This window comes from Bombina bombina, chromosome 2 (genome assembly GCF_027579735.1).
Source record: "Bombina bombina isolate aBomBom1 chromosome 2, aBomBom1.pri, whole genome shotgun sequence".
Taxonomy (NCBI): Eukaryota; Metazoa; Chordata; class Amphibia; order Anura; family Bombinatoridae; genus Bombina; species Bombina bombina.
The window spans coordinates 231,393,314-231,418,283 of NC_069500.1; positions in this window are offsets into that span (position 1 = coordinate 231,393,314).

A 24,970-nucleotide genomic window follows, 5' to 3' on the forward strand; every position below is an offset into this window, starting at 1 on the left:
AATAAAGGAGCTTAAAGCTCTGTAATGCAGCCCCTTTGATTCCTATGGGGAAAGAAAAGTTATGTTTACACCTAACACCCTAACATAAACCCAGAGTCTAAACACCCCTAATCTGCTGCCCCTGACATCGCCAACACCTAGATTACACTAATTGACCCCTAATCTGCTGCCCCCGACATAGCCGACACCTACCTACACTTATTAACCCCTAATCTGCTGCACCTAACATCGCCGACACCTACATTATACTTAATAACCCCTAATCTGCTGCCCCCAATGTCGCCACCACCTACATAAATTTAATAACCCCTAATCTGCCCCCCCAAAGTTGCCGCCTCTATACTAAAGTTATAAACCCCTAAACCTAACCCTAAGTCTAACCTTAAACCTAACACCCCTAACTTTAATATAATTAAAATAAATCTAAATAAAAATTACTATCATTAACTAAATAATTCCTATTTAAAACTAAATACTTACCTATAAAATAAACCCTAAGCTAGCTACAATATAAATAATAGTTACATTGTAGCTATCTTAGGTTTTATTTTTATTTCACAGGTAAGTTTGTATTTATTATAACTAGGTAGACTAGTTAATAAATAGTTATTAACAATTTACTAACTACCTAGTTAAAATAAATACTAACTACCTAGTTAAAATAAAACCTAACCTGAGTTACACTAACACCCAACCTTACACTACAATTAAATAAATTACATTAATTAAATACAATTAACTAAATTACAAAAAAACAAACACTAAATAACACAAAATAAAAAAGAAATGATCAAATATTTAAACTAATTACACCTAATCTAATAGCCCTATCAAAATAAATAAGCGCCCCCAAAAAAAATAAAAAAAACTGCCAATAGCCCTTAAAAGGGCCTTTTGCGTGCATTGCCCCAAAGAAATCAGCTCTTTTACCTGTAAAAACAAACCAACAACCCCCAACAGTAAAACCCACCACCCACACAACCAAACCCCCCAAATAAAATCTTATCTAAATAAACCTAAGCTCCCTATTGCCCTGAAAAGGGCATTTGTATTAGCATTGCCATTAAAAGGGCATTTAGCCTAAGCTAAAAATAAAACCCACCCAATAAACCCTTAAAAAAACCTAACACTAACCCCTGGAGATCCACTTACAGTTTTTGAAGACCCGACATCCATCCTCAATAAAGCGCCAGAAGTCCTCATTGAAGTCAGCAGAAGTCTTCATCCAAGCGGGCCGAAGTCTTCATCCAAGCCAGCATAAGTTTTCAGCCAGATGGCATCTTCTATCTTCATCCAATTCTATCAGCCAATCGGAATTCAAGGGACGCCATCTTGGATGACGTCCCTTAAAGTAACCTTCATTCTGGAAGAGACGTCGATTGAAGAGGATGCTCCGCACCGTAAGTCTTGAAGATGGAGCCGCTCCGCGCCGGATGGATGAAGATAGAAGATGCGGTCTGGATGAAGACTTCTGCCGGCTTGGATGAAAACTTCAGCCCGCTTGGATGAAGACTTCTGCCGGCTTCGATGAGGACTTCTGCCGCTTCGTTGAGGATGGATGTCGGGTCTTCAAAAAGTGTGAGTGGATCTTTGGGGGTTAGTGTTAGGTTTTTTAAAGGGTTTATTGGTTGGGTTTTATTTTTAGCTTAGGGTTTGGGCGGAAAAAGAGCTAAATGCCCTTTTAAGGGCAATGCTCATACAAATGCCCTTTTCAGGGCAATGGGGAGCTTAGGTTTTTTTGATAGAATTTTATTTGGGGGGTTTGGTTGTGTGGAGGGTGGGTTTTACTGTTGGGGGTTTGTTTGTATTTTTTTTACAGGTAAAAGAGCTGATTTCATTGGGGCAATGCTTTGCAAAAGACCCTTTTAAGGGCTAATGGCAGTTTAGTTTAGGCTAGGGTTTTTTTTATTTGGGGGGGGGCTTTTTTATTTTGATAGGGCTATTAGATTAGGTGTAATTAGTTCAAATATTTGATCATTTCTTTTTTATTTTGTGTAATTTAGTGTTTTTTTTGTAATTTAGGCCTAGATTTAGAGTTTGGCGTTAGCCGTGAAAACCAGCGTTAGAGGCTCCTAACGCTGGTTTTAGGCTACCTCCGGTATTTGGAGTCACTCAAAATAGGGTCTAACGCTCACTTTTCAGCCGCGACTTTTCCATACCGCAGATCCCCTTACGTAAATTGCGTATCCTATCTTTTCAATGGGATTTTTCTAACTCCGGTATTTAGAGTCGTGTCTGAAGTGAGCGTTAGAAATCTAACGACAAAACTCCAGCCGCAGGAAAAAAGTCAGTAGTTAAGAGCTTTCTGGGCTAACGCCGGTTTATAAAGCTCTTAACTACTGTACTCTAAAGTACACTAACACCCATAAACTACCTATGTACCCCTAAACCGAGTTCCCCCCACATCGCCGCAACTCGATTACATTTTTTAACCCCTAATCTGCCGAACGCCAACTACGTTATCCTTATGTACCCCTAATCTGCTGCCCCTAACACCGCCGACCCCTATATTATATTTATTAACCCCTAATCTGCCCCCCACAACGTTGCCGCCAGCTACCTACACTTATTAACCCCTAGTTTGCCGACCGCAAAGCGCCGCCACCTACGTTATCCTTATGTACCCCTAATCTGCTGCCCCTAACACCGCCGACCCCTATATTATATTTATTAACCCCTAATCTGCCCCCCTCAACGTCGCCTCCACCTGCCTACACTTATTAACCCCTAATCTGCCGAGCGGACCTGAGCGCTACTATAATAAAGTTATTAACCCCTAATCCACCTCACTAACCCTATAATAAATAGTATTAATGTGTAGTGTGATAGGAGCGCCTAAAGGTGGATTCCTGCTGCTAAAAAAGTTCTTCCCTCAAAGAGAACTAAATGGTGGATAAGAAGAAAAAATGGGGTTTATTTAGCAGCGCTAAAAAAAGCTAGGGAATGATGATACCAATCTAATTTATGTTTTATACAATCTATTTTATTTAAAAATTCTTATAACACATAAAAACAACAGCAAATGCTTTTCCTAATTAATAAAGGGACGTCTCCCTTATACAACACTTATAAAAACAGACTAGAACCATATAATCCTAGAATTTCAGGTATAAAGGAATTAATTCTATAGATAACATATGGCAAGCAACAAATTTCTAAGATAAATGGTGAATTAAATATTTAAAAGGCACAAATGTATCAATCCTAATAGCTTTACAGTTCTTCAGTAACAAATTCAGTTATAAAGTTACACAGTTACTTTCCTTGGACATATAATTGGCTCAGGTGTGCTGGATAGTTAAAAAGGCAAAAAACAGCCAATATTCTGATTTAGGTGCCAAAGCAATCGTGGTTAATGGAAATGGTTAATTTAACAGATGAATACCTTGATGTCTTTAAAGTTCAGTTTGCGTGTTTTAAAAAACGTAGTGCAAATTAGTGTAGAGGTACCTTAATCTGTCCTGGTTGCAACCGCTGATTATCTTCACTGTGAGGGATTCACAGACTGTTTGTTCCTGGTGCTTCTGATAAGTCACCTGACCTTCTCTTTGATTCAGAGGTCAGGGGTGATGATCCGTTCTGGTGATGTAGTTATTCTTTTTTTTTTGTTTTCCTTTCTTCTTATAGCCCAAATATTGTTTTCATCTGGGTTCCCTCAGACTTCTTAAGGTTTGAAGAAATCTTTGGTCAGTGTTTAGCAGTAACACCGTATTCCCTGAAGTTACCAAAGGTAGATTTTAACTTGCAGGGTCAGGAGAAAAGTTTAAAGTTGCAGGGTCACACAGCTTTGTGACAGTAGTAAATGAAGTTTAGTAGAGTGTAGCAGGTCCCATTCAACGCGTTTCACCCTTCAGCCAATCAGATTGAGCTCGCATTCTATTGGCTGATCGGAACAGCCAATAGAATGCGAGCTCAATCTGATTGGCTGATTGGATCAGCCAATCGGATTGATCTTGATTCTGATTGGCTGATTCCATCAGCCAATCAGAATATTCCTACCTTAATTCCGATTGGCTGATAGAATCCTATCAGCCAATCGGAATTCGAGGGACGCCATCTTGGATGACGTCCCTTAAAGGAACCGTCATTTTTCAGTTGGACGTCGCCGGATGAAGATGGGTCTGCGGTGGAGGTCTTCAGGATGGAGCCGGTCCTCATTGGATGAAGATAGAAGATGCCGCTTGGAAGATGATGGTTGCCGGTCCGGATCTACTCTTCTTCCCGGATAGGATGAAGACTTTGGAGCCTCTTCTGGACCTCTTCAGCCACCGGATGATGGATCGCCAGCCCCCGCTTGGGTTGGATGAAGATTTTGGAGCCAGGACCGATTGGTGATACCCGGTGAGGTGAAGACAAGGTAGGATGATCTTCAGGGGCTTAGTGTTAGGTTTATTTAAGGGGGGTTTGGGTTAGATTAGGGGTATGTGGGTGGTGGGTTGTAATGTTGGGGGGGGGTATTGTATGTGGGTTTTTTTACAGGCAAAAGAGCTGAACTTCTTGGGGCATGCCCCGCAAAGGGCCCTGTTCAGGGCTGGTAAGGTAAAAGAGCTTTGAACTTTAGTAATTTAGAATAGGGTAGGGCATTTTTTATTTTGGGGGTCTTTGTTATTTTATTAGGGTGCTTAGAGTAGGTGTAATTAGTTTAAAATTGTTGTAATATTTTTCTTATGTTTGTAAATATTTTTTTATTTTTTGTAACTTAGTTAGTTTATTTCATTGCAGTTATTTGTAGGTATTGTATTTAATTAATGTATTGATAGTGTAGTGTTAGGTTTAATTGTAGGTAATTGTAGGTATTTTATTTAATTAATTTAATGATAGTCTAGTGTTAGGTTTAATTGTAACTTAGGTTAGGATTTATTTTACAGGTAATTTTGTAATTATTTTAACTATTTTAGCTATTAAATAGTTCTTAACTATTTAATAGCTATTGTACCTGGTTAAAATAAATACAAAGTTACCTGTAAAATAAATATTAATCCTAAAATAGCTATAATATAATTATAATTTATATTGTACCTATATTAGGATTTATTTTACAGGTAAGTATTTAGCTTTAAATAGGAATAATTTATTTAATAAGAGTTAATTAATTTCGTTATATTTAAATTATATTTAAGTTAGGGGGGTGTTAGTGTTAGGGTTAGACTTAGCTTTAGGGGTTAATACATTTATTAGAATAGCGGTGAGCTCCGGTCGGCAGATTAGGGGTTAATAATTGAAGTTAGGTGTCGGCGATGTTAGGGAGGGCAGATTAGGGGTTAATACTATTTATTATAGGGTTAGTGAGGCGGATTAGGGGTTAATAACTTTATTATAGTAGCGGTGCGGTCCGCTCGGCAGATTAGGGCTTAATAAGTGTAGGCAGGTGGAGGCGACGTTGAGGGGGGCAGATTAGGGGTTAATAAATATAATATAGGGGTCGGCGGTGTTAGGGGCAGCAGATTAGGGGTACATAAGGATAACTTAAGTAGCGGCGCTTTGCGGTCGGCAGATTAGGGGTTAATTATTGTAGGTAGCTGGCTGCGAAGTTGTGGGGGGCAGGTTAGGGGTTAATAAATATAATATACGGGTCGGCGGTGTTAGGGGCAGCAGATTAGGGGTACATAAGGATAACGTAGGTGGGGTCGGCAGATTAGGGGTTAAAAAAATTTAATCGAGTGGCTGCGATGTGGGGGGGCCTCGGTTTAGGTGTACATAGGTAGTTTATGGGTGTTAGTGTACTTTAGAGTACAGTAGTTAAGAGCTTTATGAACCGGCGTTAGCCCAGAAAGCTCTTAACTACTGACTTTTTTCTGCGGCTGGAGTTTCGTCGTTAGAATTCTAATGCTCACTTCAGACACGACTCTAAATACCGGAGTTAGAAAAAACCCATTGAAAAGATAGGATACGCAATTGACGTAAGGGGATCTGCGGTATGGAAAAGTCGCGGCTGAAAAGTGAGCGTTAGACCCTTTTTTGAGTGACTCCAAATACCGGAGGTAGCCTAAAACCAGCGTTAGGAGCCTCTAACGCTGGTTTTCACGGCTACCGCCAAACTCCAAATCTAGGCCTATGTATGGAATGGTAATATAGAGTTACTAAAATAGAATATACCAACCTCAACACTTCTTAATTTTAATGGTTTTGAGTCACAGAGTTATGCTATAATTTCACTTATTAATCGTGTTGATTACATTTTAAACTGCAGCTAATTTTTATGTGTACTGTGTATGCATTTTCTTGGATCAAATTTGTTTTATAGTTGTGGCCACTACATTTTTTATGCATATTCTGACAATTATTTTATTTGTCATATACACTTCTTTGGATTTACGTATTTCGTATGAATTAAATATTCTTTTCTATACATCTGATTTTTTACTATCTGATTATTGCCAATTAACATCCTCTAGATCCCACCAGAGCGCCACTCAACACAACCCCTTTTTTCTTTGGCCACCACATGACAATTCAGGTCTAACATACCTTAACACTATGAGGCCTATTTAACAAGGGTCTGTCGGACCTGATCTGAGAGTGCGGATCAGGTCCGACAGACCTCGCTGAATGCGGAGAGCAATACGCTCTCCGTATTCAGCATTGCACCAGCAGCTCACAAGGCCGCCAGCAGGGGGTTGTCAATCAACCCGATCGTACTCGATCGGGTTGATTTGTGGCGATGTCTGTCCGCCTGCTCAGAGCAGGCGGACAGGGTTATGGAGCAGCGGTCTTTAGAAACACGGGGCATCAAGCTCCATACGGAGCTTGCTGATAGGCCCCAATGACTATACACATCTTTTATTTTATATTTTCAAATAAGTATAAGGCTAGAATATATTACAATATATCCAATACATAGCACACCACTCTGAATAACAGTTACCAAGCTCTTTTGTGTGTGCCCCCAAATTATAATTAGAACAAGATAACACAGTCATAAATTATAAGTGAAAATGCAATTTATAAATAACAATGTACCAATAATAAAGCAATTGTGATGAATAATGTGATTAGCAAACTTACGCTACCTCATAAGGAAAGTATGATTATACCATTGGTGAGCTTATTACCTAATGAAAGACAACAAGAAGTGCTCTATACTCATATTTTGCATAACTTTCAACTTACTGCTCTGACAGCTTTTAAAAGTACATAAAGTTAGATATAGTATACAAATAACAAGTGAAACATCACAGACAACAAAAGAACCAATGAGGAAAGGTCCATGGAAGCAGCAGGAGATATCAAGCAACCGGCATGCTCATAACAACCAAAAACAGTCCAGAGAGCACCATACCTCCTCTTTCTTTTTGCTGCTCTGGAAAGATAAGCACCTAGCTTATTCTTATGATAAAATGTTTGTTTTAGCAAGTTTTCCTAATACAATTTATTTCTGTGTTTCTTTGGTCTTTTATTCTATGCTACTTATTATTACTGCTGTTTTTCAATGCTGTTTATTACCCTATTTATGGGAATACTTTTTTCCCTGTATCAACTCGGTTTTTATTTTTCTTAGTTATGTTGCTTTAGCCCTTACCTCTAGGATCCCTGTTCTTCCTCCTCACTCGGCCAGCAGCCATTTTGGCCTGCCCCCTTTCTTGTTTCCCAGCCTCTCTCATCATAGCTCTGTTAACTCCTCCATTTCAGTAAGGAAAATTTCTCTAGTGGTTTTATCCACCACTAGGTGGAGGCCTCCCTTCACTTTTGAGTCTGCCAACTTATCTTCCTCATTATTAGGCTCTGTTTTCCACATTATTTGCTTCAGTAAGAATTTTGTAAGTAGGTACTTTTTTATTTTCAGTAGTTTATTTTCAAAGTAAAATTTTGGCCTCTGGGTATCACTATTTCCCTTCTCTTTCAGACATTCATCGTTTTATAACTTTTATTGTTGCTGCTTGGATTATTAGTTTATTATAATTTTTAATAATTTGTTGGGTTTTTTTATAATTTTGTCAAAATGTTCCCTTTTTCCCCTGTGGCTCTTATGATGTCTCATGAAGAAATTAACCCCTCAAACCCTGACCCTTCCCTGCAAAACATTATGGTCTCTATGCAGACTTTTCTGAAAAATGGTTGATACTCCTCAGGTACATAAAAAACATAAATATAAAACTAAGCTTCTCTCCCTAGAATCTCATTCACATAAAGATGCTGACAGTCTGCTTTCGTCAGACAAACCTCATAGCTTATTACCACTAAGCACCCAAACTGTTAGCCGGCAGTCATCTGGCCACATAACTTCTGAGTGTGTTAAGAGTCACACTTCAGAGGGAAATTTACCTGATAATAATCCTAAAAGATCTTGTCATCTATTTATCAAGCTGTCAACTTACCTGCATTCAACGGCACCAATGCGCTTGCCTAAGATCGCCTAACATCGCTGCCGCGGACCTGAATACGTTCTCCAAAATTATTAAAAAAGCTGTCAAAAAGCTGCGCACCAAGTACGGGGCAATGAGCAGCAGACTGTTGTTAATTAACAGACATCGATCTCGCTGCTCTTCGGCTTTTTTACAGTTTTCTTGGTACCCTGTCACTAAACACCCACACTATACTATACTGTTTACCCCCTAAACCGCCGTTCCCGGAGCCCACAGTAACTAAATAAATTGTTTAACCCAAAAACTGCCGCTCCCGGAGCCCACCGCAACTAAATAAATTGTTTAACCCCTAAACCGCCGCTCCCGGATCCCACCGCCACCTACATTATACTTATTAACCCCTAATATGCCCCCCTACACCGCCGCCACCTACATTTTATTTATTAACCCCTAATCTGCCCCCCCTACACCGCCGCCACTATATTACATTTATTAACCCCTAAACCTAAGTCTAACACTAACCCTAACACCCCCTAACTTAAATATAATTTAAATAAATCTAAAGGAAATTCCTAGCATTACCTATAAAATAAACCCTAAGATAGCTACAATATAACTAATAGTTACATTGTAGCTATCTTAGGGTTTGATTTTATTTTACAGACAACTTTGTATTTATTTTAACTAGGTAGAATAGTTATTAAATAGTTATTAACTATTCAATAACTACCTAGCTAAAATAAATACAAATATACCTGTAAAATAAAACCTAACCTAAGTTACAATTACACCTAACACTACACTATAATTAAATTAAATCCCTAAATTAACTGCAATTAAATAAAATTAAATACAATTATCTAAAGTTAAAAAAAACACTAAATTACAGAAAATAATAAAATAATTACAAGATTTTTAAACTAATTATACCTACTCTAATCCCCCTAACAAAATAAAAAAGCCCCCAAAATAAAAAAATACCCTACCCTACACTAAATTACAAATAGCCCTTAAAAGGGCCTTTTGCGAGGCATTGCCCCAAAGTAATCAGCTCTTTTACCTGTAAAAAATTTTTTACAACCCCCCCAACATTAAAACCCACCACCCACCCAACCAACCCTACTCTAAAACCCACCCAATCCCCCCTTAAAAAAACCTAACACTAACCCCTTGAAGATCACCCTACCGGGAGACGTCTTCATCCAACCGGGCTGAAATCCTCAACGAAGCCGGGCCAAGTGGTCCTCCAGAAGGGCAGAAGTCTTCATCCAAGCCAGGCAGAAGAGGTCCTCCAGACTGGCAGAAGTCTTCATCCAGGCGGCATCTTCTATCTTCATCCAAACGGCGTGGAGCGGGTCCATCTTCAAGACATCCGACGCGGAGCATCCTCTTTATCCAGAGTCTTCTTCAAGAATGACGGGTCCTTTAAGTGACGTCATCCAAGATGGTGTCCCTTCAATTCCGATTGGCTGATAGAATTCTATCAGCCAATCGGAATTAAGGTAGGAAAAATCCTATTGGTTGATGCAATCAGCCAATAGGATTGAACTTCAATCCTATTGGCTGATCCAATCAGCCAATAGTATTGAGCTTGCATTCTATTGGCTAATTGGAACAGCCAATATGATTGAAGTTCAATCCTATTGGCTGATTGCATCAACCAATAGGATTTTTCCTACCTTAATTCCGATTGGCTGATAGATTTCTATCAGCCAATCGGAATTGAAGGGACGCCATCTTGGATGATGTCACTTAAAGGACCCGTCATTGTTGAAGAAGACTCCGGATGAAGAGGATGCTCCGCATCGGATGTCTGGAAGATGGACCCGCTCCGCTCCGGATGGATGAAAATAGAAGATGCCGCCTGGATGAAGACTTCTGCCCGTCTGGAGGATTTTAATGTTGGGGGGGGTTGTAATTTTTTTTACAGGTACAAGAGCTGATTACTTTGGGGCAATGCCCTGCAAAAGGCACTTTTAAGGGCTATATGTAATTTAGTGTAGGGTAGGGCTTTTTTATTTTGGGGGGCTTTTTTATTTTGTTAGGGGGATTAGAGTAGGTGTAATTAGTTTAAAAATCTTGTAATTATTTTATTATTTTCTATAATTTAGTGGGGTTTTTGTTTTGTACTTTAGATAATTTTATTTAATTTTATTTAATTATAATTAATTTAGGGAATTAATTTAATTATAGTGTAGTGTTAGGTGTAATTGTAACTTAGGTTAGGTTTTATTTTACAGTTAAATTAGTATTTATTTTAACTAGGAAGTTAATAAATAGTTAACAATTATTTAATAACTATTGTACCTAGTTGAAATAAATACAAAGTTGCCTGTAAAATAAAAATAAACCCTAAGATAGCTACAATGTAACTATTAGGTATGTTGGAGCTATTAAGGGTTTATTTTATAGGTAAGTATTTAGTTTTAAATAGGAATACTTTATTTAATGCTAGGAATATTTATTTAGATTTATTTAAATTATATTTAAGTTAGGGGGTGTCAGGGTTAGGGTTAGACTTAGGTTTAGGGGTTAATACATTTAATATAGTGGCGGCGGTGTAGGGGGGGCAGGTTAGGGGTTAATAAATTTAATATAGTGGCGGGGTGTAGGGGGGCAGATTAGGGGTTAATAAGTATAATGTAGGTGGCGGCGGTGTAGGAGGGGCAGATTAGGGGTTAATAAGTATAATGTAGGTGGCAGTGGGCTTCGGGAGCAGCGGTTTAGGGGTTAAACACTTTATTTAGTTGCAGCGGGCTCCGGAAGCAGCGGTTTAGGGTTTAATAAGTATAATGTAGGTGGCGGCGGTGTAGGGGGGGGGGCAGATTAGCGGTGTTTAGACTCGGGGTACATGTTAGGGTGTTCTTCAACGCTTGAAAATCTCCCATCTCCAAAAAGGTTTTTCTTTTCATCATCACTTTTCTCTGTCTCCAGGAGCCAAAGAAGAACTTATCTGGTGGATTCAAAACATAGAAGCCTGGAACGGCAAGGCCATTTTTGGTTTTGTTCCAGATTTCGTCATAGAATCAGATGCCAGCAATTCTGGTTGGGGAGTTTGTTGCGGTTCTTTAATCACCAGAGGAAAATGGACCTTGGCAGAATTCAATCTTCATATTAATTGCAAATAACTTCTGGCAGGATCTTTTGTAATTCAGAGTTTCCTCAAATCAAATTTTCCCATCTCAGTCCTCCTTCATATGGACAATCTGTCAGCTGTCCGGAATCTAAATCGCTTAGGAGGCAAAAAATCAAAACGTCTGTCAGATCTCACATGTAGAAGCAAATATGTCCACAGCACTGTATCATTCAAAATGCTTTATTTTCTGCAAATTACAGACATAGAAATAGCAACGTTTCGAGTGTTGCCACTCTTACTCATGCTAGTTACAATGTATCATCTTGCAACTATTTAAAACCCTCAGTTTGGTGCCAACCACTCCACTAGGTGGATCTGTTGCCATCTACTGACCAAAACAGTGAAAAACACTTTAAAAACATTTCTATATTACATGATAAAATGTAACTAAGAATTAATAATGTGTTTGCTTAAACACAGTTAATTTCATATTTTTCCATTACTTAATCAATACTTGATTCATTTTTTCAAAACAAGGACCTCAGTTGATTTAATTATATTTCATACAGGGCTATATCATATACAGGAAGGTATACCCAGTGGAGAAAACATAGTAAAGAAGACAAAAATAGATATTCAAATATATAGAGCTATATACAAATCATAATCAAGATAACATAGTTCATATTACAGAAAAATAGTTCATATTACAGAAAAATAGACCAATCAAAGTCTCTATTCAACCCATTAGGCTACATACTCCCCAATTCAAAAATCCAAAACATTTCCTTTTGTTTCAGTTTTTTTTTTGTCTATCACTCCCATTTCTCTGGGGACCTACGCTATGAATAACCTGCCACCTTAATTGGGTTATCTGGTGGCCACATTTTAGGAAATGATGGGACACTGGGGCATCAGTATTCTTGCACCTTATGTTCGAGCGATGTTGGCATATCCTATCTCTGATCATAGTTTCCCCTATGTAGATCAGAGAACAGGAACATTTTATGAGATAGATTACATACTTAGACTCACAGGTATAGTAATCTCTTATCTCATATTTTTTCCCATTATGAAATTAACTGTGTTTAAGCAAACAAATTATTAATTCTTAGTTACATTTTATCATGTAATATAGAAATGTTTTTAAAGTGTTTGTCACTGTTTTGGTCAGTAGATGGCAGCAGATCCACCTAGTGGAGTGGTTGGCGCCAAACTGAGGGTTTTAAATAGTTGCAAGATGATACATTGTAACTAGCATGAGTAAGAGTGGCAACACTCGAAACGTCGCTATTTCTATGTCTGTAATTTGCAGAAAATAAAGCATTTTGAATGATACAGTGCTGTGGACATATTTGCTTCTACTGTTGGAATTGGGGGAGCCTGGCAGGACCCTGTCTGCACTTGCACTGCACTCCTAAGGTTGCTGTACTGACAAGCTGCTATACTCACAAGATCTCACAAAGAGTTTTATCCACTTCTGCCTAGACAAGAACATCTCTATTTCCACAGAATATATTCCTGGCCTATCCAACCAAGCTGCAGATTAGGGTTCTCACTATTTAAAGGACTCCAGCGATTGGAAATTGGACAGGAATATTTTCTTAAAAATATCTTCTCTCAGAGGTCCTTTCAATCTGGATCTTTTCGCTTCTCACTCCAACTTCATCAAACCCTTTTTCATTTGGAGACCAGATCCAGAAGTTTCTGCTGTGGATGCATTTCTTCAGATTTGGCCCCTATCAGGAGGTTATGCTTTCCCTCCTTTCTCTATGATTGCCCAAACTCTAGCTTTCCTTCGCAGGAACCAGCTGTCTCTTCTCCTCATCACTCCCCTTTGGCCATCTTAACCCTGGTATCATTCTCTCCTGAAACTCTCTTTCCATCTTCCCCTTCTTCTACCATCTCTCCCTTATCTTTTCCAGGATCCCCTAGGCAATCCTCATTCTCTGTTGGAATTAGGCTCCCTAATCCTTGTGGCTTGGATGCTTTCAGGGGATCCTGGTCTCTCGATAGACTTTTGGCTCAAGCTTGATCTTTATTATAAGAATCTTGGGCTCCTGCAACCAAACAATGTTATCTCTCAACTTGGTCTAAATGGTCTAGCTGGTGTTTCCAGAGGGACTTGGATCCCTTTTCAGCTCCTCTAAATCATATCTTAGATTATGTCTCTTTTTCGATATGATTTGGGCCTTGCCTACAGATCCATCAATATAGCCCGTTCTGCTATTTCAGCTGGCCATGTCCTTATTAACAATACTCTGGTTGGTAAAGTTTACCAAGTTTGTAGACTTCTTAAGGCAATCCGTATTCAGAAACCTCCCAATTCTAAATATTGCTTTTTCTGGGACGTTGATTTGGTTCTCTCATTCATTACAGGGAGTGCAGAATTATTAGGCAAGTTGTATTTTTGAGGATTAATTTTATTATTGAACAACATCCATGTTCTCAATGAACCCAAAAAACTCATTAATATCAAAGCTGAATAGTTTTGGAAGTAGTTTTTAGTTTGTTTTTAGTTATAGCTATTTTAGGGGGATATCTGTGTGTGCAGGTGACTATTACTGTGCATAATTATTAGGCAACTTAACAAAAAACAAATATATACCCATTTCAATTATTTATTTTTACCAGTGAAACCAATATAACATCTCAACATTCACAAATATACATTTCTGACATTCAAAAACAAAACAAAAACAAATCAGTGACCAATATAGCCACCTTTCTTTGCAAGGACACTCAAAAGCCTGCCCTCCATGGATTCTGTCAGTGTTTTGATCTGTTCACCATCAACATTGCGTGCAGCAGCAACCACAGCCTCCCAGACACTGTTCAGAGAGGTGTACTGTTTTCCCTCCTTGTAAATCTCACATTTGATGATGGACCACAGGTTCTCAATGGGGTTCAGATCAGGTGAACAAGGAGGCCATGTCATTAGATTTTCTTCTTTTATACCCTTTCTTGCCAGCCACGCTGTGGAGTACTTGGACGCGTGTGATGGAGCATTGTCCTTCATGAAAATCATGTTTTTCTTGAAGGATGCAGACTTCTTCCTGTACCACTGCTTGAAGAAGGTGTCTTCCAGAAACTGGCAGTAGGACTGGGAGTTGAGCTTGACTCCATACTCAACCCAAAAAGGCCCCACAAGCTCATCTTTGATGATACCAGCCCAAACCAGTACTCCACCTCCACCTTTCTGGCGTCTGAGTCGGACTCTGCCCTTTACCAATCCAGCCACGGGCCCATCCATCTGGCCCATCAAGACTCACTCTCATTTCATCAGTCCATAAAACCTTAGAAAAATCAGTCTTGAGATATTTCTTGGCCCAGTCTTGATGTTTCAGCTTGTGTGTCTTGTTCAGTGGTGGTCGTCTTTCAGCCTTTCTTACCTTGGCCATGTCTCTGAGTATTGCACACCTTGTGCTTTTGGGCACTCCAGTGATGTTGCAGCTCTGAAATATGGCCAAACTGGTGGCAAGTGGCATCTTGGCAGCTGCACGCTTAACTTTTCTCAGTTCATGGGCAGTTATTTTGCGCCTTGGTTTTTCCACACGCTTCTTGCGACCCTGTTGACTATTTTGAATGAAACGCTTGATTGTTCGATGATCACGATTCAGAAGCTTTGCAATTTTAAGAGTGCTGCATCCCTCTGCAAGATATCTCACTATTTTTGACTTTTCTGAGCCTGTCAAGTCCTTCTTTTGACCCATTTTGCCAAAGGAAAGGAAGTTGCCTAATAATTATGCACACCTGATATAGGGTGTTGATGTAATTAGACCACACCCCTTCTCATTACAGAAATGCACATCACCTAATATGCTTAATTGGTAAACTTCCCACTCTGATGTCCACACTATTGATATTAACTCCCAAATGTTTTCCCCTTTTGGTGTCACCTTTACTCTCTCTAGAAGAACTAAATGTCTTTCTAAATCTATCTTCTATCCTTTTTTTCCCTGACCAACCTAGTTTGAAATAATACCTTTCCCGTACTCAACCCTTTCATCATTCTTCTTCTTCTCAGCTTCTTATCTCTTTTTTTCTCCATTTTAAACCTGTCACCTCTACCTCTATTGCCAGGTAGGTAAAATGGATTATGCTCCTCTCTGGTGTAGAAGAATCCTTTTCGGCTCACTCCATTCGTGAAGCCTCTGCCTCCAAAGCATTTTTAAAGTCTTCTTCCCTCCAAGATATTTTAAATGCAGCAGATTGGTCTTCGGACTCCACTTTCAGACAGTTTTATTTTAAACCTTTTAACAACGCTGCTTTTTCTTTGATTTCATGATCCATTTTGCTTTAAACTAGCAAAATATGAATCTCTGGTCTTGTAATAAAATTCTGATTATCCTAGCTTTAGTGTAGCTATAATCTAGATTTTATTAAAAACCACATGGATGAATATTTTCCCACCCTGGTAAAATGTTTATTATCCCTCCCAATGTTTTATCTCATGGTGAATTTGTGTTAATATATATTCTTATTTTCAGCATCTATCTCTCAAAACGTCCCCTTTAACTGATTCGGATGCTCCTTCCTCTTCTCATCTTCTATATCATCTTATCAAGCATCTCCTGCAACAAAACTGGATTCCCTAAAGAATTCTTTCCTGCCTCAACCTTAAGTTTCTACACCCCATTTTCAAAATGACTCTGAGTTTTTGTTATTGGCTTTTCTTCTTCTAGTTGTTTTGGTGTTGTAGTTTATTCTTACCTTCACTAATGTCCCTGTTACTTCTTCGCATCAAAAAAGAAAGAGGAGGTATTGGTGCTCTCTTGTCTGTCTATGGTCGTTATGAGCATGCTGATTGGTTGATATCTCCTGCTGCTTCCATGGACCTTTCCTCATTGGTTCTTTTGTTTTCTGTGATGTTGTTATTTGTATACTATATCTAACTTTATGTACTTTTAAAAGCTGTCAGAGCAGTAAATTGAAAGTTATGCAAAATATTTGTCTGTGTCTTTAATAAAATCTGGATTATAGCTACACTAAAGCTAGGATAATCAGAGTGATGCAATGCAAAATATTGGGGAAGTAGTTGTAATGATTTTATAAAAAAATACTGCGTGAAACTAAAATTAAAGGGACAATTCTACCCAAAATTTTTCTTTCGTGATTCAGATTGAGCATGAAATTTTAAGCAACTTTCTAATTTACTCCTATTATCAAATTTTTTTCATTCTCTTGGTATCTTTATTTGAAATGCAAGAATGTAAGTTTAGATGCCGGCCCATTTTTGGTGAACAACCTGGGTTGTCCTTGCTGATTGGTGGATAAATCCATCCACCAATAAAAAAGTGCTGTCCAGAGTACTGAAACCAAAAAAAGCTTAGATGCCTTCTTTTTCAAATAATGATAGCAAGAGAACGAAGAAAAATTGATAATAGGAGTAAATTAGAAAGTTGCTTAAAGTTGCATGCTCTTTCTGAATCACAAAAGAAAAAATGTGGGTACAGTGTCCCTTTAAATAAGTATCTGTGTGAGTATAGAGATAAGAAAGTAATAAAACAACTTTGGTTATCAGTTTTAACATTTGTATTGCTTTTAACACCATTTCATTTTATTCTTTGTCAAAGCATTGTTTCCAATTTGTTTTAAAACAAGATAGAAACTACAGATTTCTATTGAAAGGACTTATGATATCTTCTTATACTGGATTTTATAAGTACTGAAACTGTAAAGTGTGAACCCACTCCCTCACAACATTTTGGGGCAGATTTATTAAAGTGCGGACAGACGTGATACGATGTAGCGTATCATGTCCGCCACACATCGATAAATGCTGACAGCATATGCTGCCAGCATTTATCATTGCACAAGCAGTTCTTGTGAACTGCTTGTGCAATGCCGCCCCCGGCAGATTTGCGGCCAATCGGCCGCTAGAAAGGGGTGTCAATCAGCCCGATTGTATACGATCACGCGGATTGATGTCCGCAGCCTCAGAGCAGACGAACCAGTTATGGAGCAGTGGTTTTTAGACTGCTCCTTCATAACTACTGTTTCCAGCGAGCCTGAAGGCTTGCGCAGACACAGGGCATCAAGCTCCATTCGGAGCTTGATAATTCAGCCCCATTATCTGCATAGAAGATGTTCAAACGAGATTGTGTCTTTGTGAAGGGCTTTTTATAGTGGATGCACCTTCATGCACGCTCAGTCCAAACATGGTGACAACAGTGCGTTTTAAGGTGTTTGCATTACATTATTGAACAAAGGCACAATCCCATTTAGAAGTTTTTTAGCACCATGTTTTAGTTAAGCCAGCTGAATTTAGCCAAGCATTACTTATTCAATAGCACAGGTACAAGATATTCCTAACATATAAATAGAAAAAAAAATCTTCATAAACTTAAAGGGACATCAAATTCAAAATTAAAGTTTCATGATGCAGACACAGCACATCATTTTAAGAGACTTTTCAATTTACTCATCAAATGTATTTCATTCTCTTGGTATCCATTGTTGAAAAGCATATCTAGGTAGGCTGAGGAGCTCCATATCACTAATCACCAGACGTGTTCAGGTAGGTCCCTGCTGCTCTGGAGCTGATTTAAACTGTTTGTTAAACCACTTTGTAGGGGTTAAACACATAAAAGTTCATTTATTTCTTCAAAAAAAAATCACTATTATAATCTATGGAGTTTTGTGTAGATAAATCATTTGATAAGCTTTTCCACAGGAGTGTGATTGACCCCATAATTGCAAGCAAGCAATAGTGTAATAATAAAATGCTTTAACATATTAAAGCATTTTTGTTTTGAACTTTCTTTTTTTTAATTTTCAAGAGTTTTATTGATCATTGTTACAGATCTTTCAATGTTTTCTTTTTACATAAGTCGTTAAAGACATCGGCACGCAGTGCCTTATTTAAAGGGACACTGAACCCAAATTTGTTCATTTGTAATTCAGAAAGAGCATGCAATTTTAAGCAACTTTCTAATTTACTCCTATTATCAATTTTTCTTCGTTCTCTTGCTATCATTATTTGAAAAAGAAGGCATCTAAGTTTTTTTTTGGTTTCAGTACTCTGGACAGCACTTTTTTATTGGTGGATGAATTTATCCACCAATCAGCAAGGACAACCCAGGTTGTTCACCAAAAATGGGCCGGCATCTAAACTTACATTCTTGCATTTCAAATAAAGATACCAAGAGAATGAAGAAAATTTGATAATAGGAGTAAATTCGAAATTTGCATAAAATTTCATGCTCAATCTGAATCAGGAAATTAAATTTTTGGTTACAGTGTCCCTTTAATAAACTTACATAGCTATCAAAGAATGTCCATGTATCGTTATTTCAACTAAACTCTTAGAGTCAATGTCCATATATGTGTATTGCACCTTATGGTGCCACACACAGTTTTAGAATTAACATGTGGTGAAAAATGCAAGAAAAAATACAAATTCAAAACAGTTCTTGTTACTAACATTAATGTGAGAATACCTAAATAAATGCAACGTCTTTCCTCATTTTGCTGTCCTCCTAGTAAGATATGGAGCTGAACCCCTACACTGATGAACTAGCTATTCCTCCCTCTGACCCTCTGAATGGCCTAGATTTAGAGTTTTTGTCGGTAACGACCCGCGTAGCTAACGCTGGCTTTTTTCTGGCCGCACCTTTTAAATAACTCTGGTATTGAGAGTTCACAGAATGGCTGCGTTAGGCTCTAAAAAAGGAGCGTAGAGCATATTTAACGCAACTTCAACTCTCGATACCAGAGTTGCTTACGGACGCAGCCAGCTTAAAAAACGTGCTCGTGCACGATTCCCCCATAGAAAACAATGGGGCTGTTTGAGCTGAAAAAAAACCTAACACCTGCAAAAAAGCTGCGTTCAGCTCCTAATGCAGCCCCATTGTTTGCTATGGGGAAACACTTCCTACGTCTGCACCTAACACTCTAACATGTACCCCGAGTCTAAACACCCCTAACCTTACACTTATTAACCCCTAATCTGCCGCCCCCGCTATTGCTGACACCTGCATATTATTATTAACCCCTAATCTGCCGCTCCGTAAACCGCCACTACTTACATTATCCCTATGTACCCCTAATCTGCTGCCCTAACATCGCCGACCCCTATATTATATTTATTAACCCCTAATCTGCCCCCCACAACGTCGCCTCCACCTGCCTACACTTATTAACCCCTAATCTGCCGAGCGGACCGCACCGCTATTATAATAAAGTTATTAACCCCTAATCCGCCTCACTAACCCTATAATAAATAGTATTAACCCCTAATCTGCCCTCCCTAACATCGCCGACACCTAACTTCAAACATTAACCCCTAATCTGCCGACTGGAGCTCACCGCTATTCTAATAAATGTATTAACCCCTAAAGCTAAGTCTAACCCTAACACTAACACCCCCCTAAGTTAAATATAATTTAAATCTAACTAAATAAATTAACTCTTATTAAATAAATTATTCCTATTTAAAGCTAAATACTTACCTGTAAAATAAATCCTAATATAGCTACAATATAAATTATAATTATATTATAGCTAATTTAGGATTTATATTTATTTTACAGGTAACTTTGTATTTATTTTAACCAGGTACAATAGCTATTAAATAGTTAAGAACTATTTAATAGCTAAAATAGTTAAAATAATTACAAATTTACCTGTAAAATAAATCCTAACCTAAGTTACAATTAAACCTAACACTAGACTATCAATAAATTAATTAAATACAATACCTACAATTATCTACAATTAAACCTAACACTACACTATCAATAAATTAATTAAATACAATATCTACAAATAAATACAATTAAATAAACTAACTAAAGTACAAAAACTAAAAAAGAACTAAGTTACAAAAAATAAAAAAATATTTACAAACATTAGAAAAATATTACAACAATTTTAAACTAATTACACCTACTCTAAGCCCCCTAATAAAATAACAAAGCCCCCCAAAATAAAAAAATGCCCTACCCTATTCTAAATTACAAAAGTTCAAAGCTCTTTTACCTTACCAGCCCTGAACAGGGCCCTTTGCGGGGCATGCCCCAAGAAATTCAGCTCTTTTGCCTGTAAAAAAACACATACAATACCCCCCCCAACATTACAACCCACCACCCACATACCCCTAATCTAACCCAAACCCCCCTTAAATAAACCTAACACTAAGCCCCTGAAGATCTTCCTACCTTATCTTCACCTCGCCGGGTATCACCACCGATCGGTCCTGGCTCCAAAATCTTCATCCAACCCAAGCGGGGGCTAGACATACATCATCCGACGGCTGAAGAAGTCCAGAAGAGGGTCCAAAGTCTGTTCCGATCAGCCAATACAATATGAGCTCAATCAGATTGGCTGATCGGATCAGCCAATCGGATTGAACTTGATTCTGATTGGCTGATTCCATCAGCCAATCAGAATTTTCCTACCTTAATTCCGATTGGCTGATAGAATACTATCAGCCAATCGGAATTCGAGGGACGCCATCTTGGATGACGTCCCTTAAAGGAACCGTCATTCTTCAGTTGGACGTCATCGGAAGAAGATGGGTCCGTGCTGGAGGTCTTCACAATGGAGCCAGTCCTCATCGGATGAAGATAGAAGATGCCGCTTGGAAGAAGATGGTTGCCGGTCCGGATCTACTCTTCTTCCCGGATAGGATGAAGACTTTGGACCCTCTTCTGGACTTCTTCAGCCGTCGGATGATGGATGTCTAGCCCCTGCTTGGGTTGGATGAAGATTTTGGAGCCAGGACCGATCGGTGGTGATACCCGGCGAGGTGAAGATAAGGTAGGAAGATCTTCAGGGGCTTAGTGTTAGGTTTATTTAAGGGGGGTTTGGGTTAGATTAGGGGTATGTGGGTGGTGGTTTGCAATGTTGGGGGGGGGTATTGTATGTGTTTTTTTACAGGCAAAAGAGCTGAATTTCTTGGGGCATGCCCCGCAAAGGGCCCTGTTCAGGGCTGGTAAGGTAAAAGAGCTTTGAACTTTTGTAATTTAGAATAGGGTAGGGCATTTTTTTATTTTGGGGGGCTTTGTTATTTTATTAGGGGGTTTAGAGTAGGTGTAATTAGTTTAAAATTGTTGTAATATTTTTCTTATGTTTGTAAATATTTTTTTATTTTTTGTAACTTAGTTCTTTTTTATTTTTTGTACTTTAGTTAGTTTATTTAATTGTATTTATTTGTAGATATTGTATTTAATTCATTTATTGATAGTGTAGTGTTAGGTTTAATTGTAGATAATTGTAGGTATTGTATTTAATTAATTTATTGATAGTCTAGTGTTAGGTTTAATTGTAACTTAGGTTAGGATTTATTTTACAGGTAATTTTGTAATTATTTTAACTATTTTAGCTATTAAATAGTTCTTAACTATTTAATAGCTATTGTACCTGGTTAAAATAAATACAAAGTTACCTGTAAAATAAATATAAATCCTAAAATAGCTATAATATAATTATAATTTATATTGTAGCTATATTAGGGTTTATTTTACAGGTAAGTATTTAGCTTTAAATAGGAATAATTTATTTAATAAGAGTTAATTTATTTCGTTAGATTTAAATTATATTTAACTTAGGGGGGTGTTAGGGTTAGGGTTAGACTTAGCTTTAGGGGTTAATCCATTTATTACAGTAGCGGCGAGATTCGGTCGGCAGATTAGGGGTTAATAAGTGTAGGCAGGTGGAGGCGACGTTGAGGGGGGCAGATTAGGGGTTAATAAATATAATATAGGGGTCGGCGGTGTTAGGGGCAGCAGATTAGGGGTACATAAGTATAATGTAGGTGGCGGTCGGCAGATTAGGGGTTAATTATTGTAGGTAGCTGGTGGCGACGTTGTGGGGGGCAGGTTAGGGGTTAATAAATATAATATAGGGGTCGGTGGTGTTAGGGGCAGCAGATTAGGGGTACATAAGTATAACGTAGGTGGCGGTCGGCAGATTAGGGGTTAATTATTGTAGGTAGCTGGCGGCGACGTTGTGGGGGGCAGGTTAGGGGTTAATAAATATAATATAGGGGTCGGCGGTGTTAGGGGCAGCAGATTAGGGGTACATAAGTATAACGTAGGTGGCGGTCGGCAGATTAGGGGTTAAAAAATTTAATCGAGTGGCGGCGATGTGGGGGGACCTCGGTTTAGGGGTACATAGGTAGTTTATGGGTGTTAGTGTACTTTAGAGCACAGTAGTTAAGAGCTGTATGAACCGGCGTTAGCCCAGAAAGCTCTTAACTAATGACTTTTTTCTGCGGCTGGAGTTTTGTCGTTAGAATTCTAACGCTCTCTTCAGCCACGACTCTAAATACCGGAGTTAGAAAGATCCCATTGAAAAGATAGGATACGCAATTGACGTAAGGGGATCTGCGGTATGGAAAAGTCGCGGCTGAAAAGTGAGCGTTAGACCCTTTCCTGACTGACTCCAAATACCGGCGGTAGCCTAAAACCAGCGTTAGGAGCCTCTAACGCTGGTTTTCACGGCTACCCCCAAACTCTAAATCTAGGCCAATGTGCTTTGCATTCCTTCCATTGCATTAGCATCAGTTTGTGTGTATCTAATGAGTCATTCTGCATGTGGTGGTACCTCTCCAGGTGTAAAAGGGTATCGTCCTGCCGCTGCCACTCTCCTACCGTTGGGACAACCCTGGTCTTCCAATGTTTTGGGATCAGCATCTTAGCTCCATTTAGCATGATTAACATTAGGGCCCTACTTGCCTTGCTTTCGATTTTAGATAGAGAAAGGTACAAGAGTGTCCCGGGGCTATTCTGTAATGATTTCCAAATTGCTATCCTAATATAATTCAGGATCACCGTCCAGTATATGTCCAGGCCAGGACAATCCCACCAGATATGATTAAGGGTGCCTTCACCCCCGCACTCTCACCAGCATCTTCCCAAGGCTGATTTATATATGTGTTGTAACTTACTAGGGGTGAGGTACCACCTAGATAGGAATTTGTAACTGGATTCTTGTACCCTAGTTAAAACTGATGATCGTTTTGTGATCTGAAATGCTGTCAGCCATTCTTGTATGTCTAAGTCTGTGTGTAGTTCCTTTTCCCATGCTTTTGTGTATGAGGGCAGCATTTGTGCGTCCTCCATCAGTAGCAGTTTATATAAAAGGGAAATCACATGAGCTGATGGTATCTCGCACAAGCAGACAGTCTCAAAGGGAGTCATTTGTCTCGTAAAGTTATGTATATGCTTGTGTGTCATTAAAAAGTGGCTAAGTTATGTGTGTGTAAGCCAATTCATGCTGATGTCGGGCATATTCTCTTTGATTTTTGCGAGGGGTTTCAGTTTGCGCCCTTCAACCAAAGCCAAGAGTGTCTGTTCCTTAAAGAGTGAGTTTTGGTTTAAACTTGTCTCTTTATGATTCCAGGGTACAGCGGGATTCTGGTGTGTGGGTGTCAATGGGGAGAAGTGGGAGGATATATTCGTTGAAGTGTTTAGGATTCTGTCCCAGGTGACAAAGAAATCTATAAACAGCGGGTATGCGGATGCGGCCACTGGTCTATCCTTCCCTAGCAACCACACCATTACACTGGCGTTCTCTTTTACTAGTATGGTGCAGTCCAACTGCACCCACTTTTTATTGTGGTCATTACAGCACCAATCTAATAATTTATGTAGGGTGATAGTCTGTTTGTATACATGTATATTAGGTATCCCAAGTCCTCCCCTATGCCTGGGCAGGTAGAGTGTTTTCTTTATGATTCTGGGTCTAACACCTCCCCAAATATTTTGTTCTATAATGCTTTGTCTTTTATGCAGGTAATTTGACAGTAGAGGTATGGGTGTGGCCTGCAATAAGTATAAAAGTCTGAGTAATACATTCATTTTTATCACGTTAACCCGGCCTAACTATGATATCGGTTTATTTTTCCAGTTGGACAGATCAGCTATGAGGTTGATCTCCAACCTTTTGTAATTGGCCTAGAATACCTCCTGTTGATCTGGGGATAGATAAATGCCCAGGTATTTCATTTTGGATTTCTGTTTTTTAAGGGGCAGTCTCGTAGTTTCCGATCAAGTAGCTCTGTATTATATGTGATGTTCAGCAGCTCAGATTTTGACAGTTTTAATTGGAAGTTTGAAACTTTTCCAAAGGACCTGAAAATTGACAAGCTTCTGGCTAATGAGGAGTCAATGTTTGTTAATGTGAGTAGGATGTCATCTGCATATAACGCTAATTAGTATTCACAGGTTGCAGTGGTGTTCCCTTTTATTTGGTTGTCATTCTGTTGTTTTTGGGCTAAGGCCTCAATGGTGATCGCAAAAAGAATCGGAGAAAGAGGTAAACCCTGTCTTGTACCGTTTCTGAGAGCAAAGCTATCTGAGAGGAGTCCATTCACCTTAACTCATGCTGTAGGGTTCTGGTACAGAGTGAAAATTAAGTTTATAAAGGTGTTGCTAAACTTCATCTTATGTAAAACAGATTTCAGGAATTGCCAATGTATCCTGTTGAACGCTTTTTCAGCGTCTGTAGAGATCAGGGCCATGGGTATATTTTGTAGTTAGGCATGCAATATTAGTTGGCATATCTTTAGAGTATTGTCCTGAGCCTCCCGTCCAGGGACAAAACCCACTTGATCCAGTTGTACCAGACTAGGGAGGAATTTATT